Genomic DNA, 1,163 nt, shown 5'->3' on the forward strand with positions numbered 1-1,163 from the left:
TCCCAGCACCCCTCGATTCCCCACCCAGCTACGGACCCCCCAGCCAATTCGACAAGAGGACCCCGGGCACACACCGCTAGCCCACACCCCTGCTAAGCTGCCATGATATAACGGGTTAACCCCAGTGGAGCCGTATTTGGCGCAGGTCAACCTGGCGGCCTGCCATGGGGGATGGAGCTCCAGTGAAACAGCTGTTCACCTGGCGTTGGCCCTGGAGGGACCGGCTCTCCAAGTCCTCACCGATCTGTCCCCGAGTGAACAGCTAGAGCTCGCAGCAGTCACAGCAGCATTGGAGCGTCGATTCGGGAGGCGGGTCTCCACCGAGCAGAGAAGAGAGCAACTGGCTGGTCGACGCCGCAGGGATTGGGAGATCCTGGGAGCATTTGCGGCTGATGTGCAGCTGTATGCCAGACAAGGATACCCGACGTTCACACCTTGTGCCATCAAAGAACTGAGCTTGCAGGCCTTTCTGGGGGGCCTTGCACCAGAGAGGCTTCGACAGCACGTGCGGCTCGCCACACCGTCATCCCTTGATGAGGCTTTGAGGGAGGCAGAACGGGCCGAGGAGGTGTTGCAGTCTGGAGTCAGCCCCACCCGACGTACGCCCCACCACCCTCTGGTTCGACTAGCTGCCCAGCAGGACGCCGAGGAGCTGATGGAGGATCATGTGGTGAGCCAAGCCCAGCCAGCTGCCCGAGGCCGGCGCCGACCCCGGGACAACCGTTGTTTCCGCTGCTGGGAACCGGGGCACCTTGCTAGAGACTGCCCGGCCCCGAGGCCCAGGGGAAGGACTGAGTCACAGCCGGGAAACGAGCCTGGGGTGAGGCAGTGAGGGGGGCCCCACTCCATGCTCGTGAGCCCCTCCAGGAGGACACCCAGGTAGTGGGGCGCTGTGGGCCTACCTGTGGACTTTATCTGGACTGTGAAATTGCTGGACAGCCCTGCCGAGCTCTGGTGGACACTGGGTCCACAGTTTGTCTACTACGCAGGGGATTGCTGCCAGGGACTGCTGGCCCCCTTCTGAAAGACTGGACCCCGACCACCACTGAACTGTTAACTGTCACTGGTGAGAGAACCCCGATGCTGGGAAAAAGGAACCTGCCTGTGGTGGTGGGGACACAGCCGACAGGCCATGACTTCTGGTTGGCTGATATCCGGGACGA

The sequence above is a fragment of the Monopterus albus genome, unplaced genomic scaffold (genome assembly GCF_001952655.1).
Source record: "Monopterus albus unplaced genomic scaffold, M_albus_1.0 scaffold312.1, whole genome shotgun sequence".
NCBI lineage: Eukaryota > Metazoa > Chordata > Actinopteri > Synbranchiformes > Synbranchidae > Monopterus > Monopterus albus.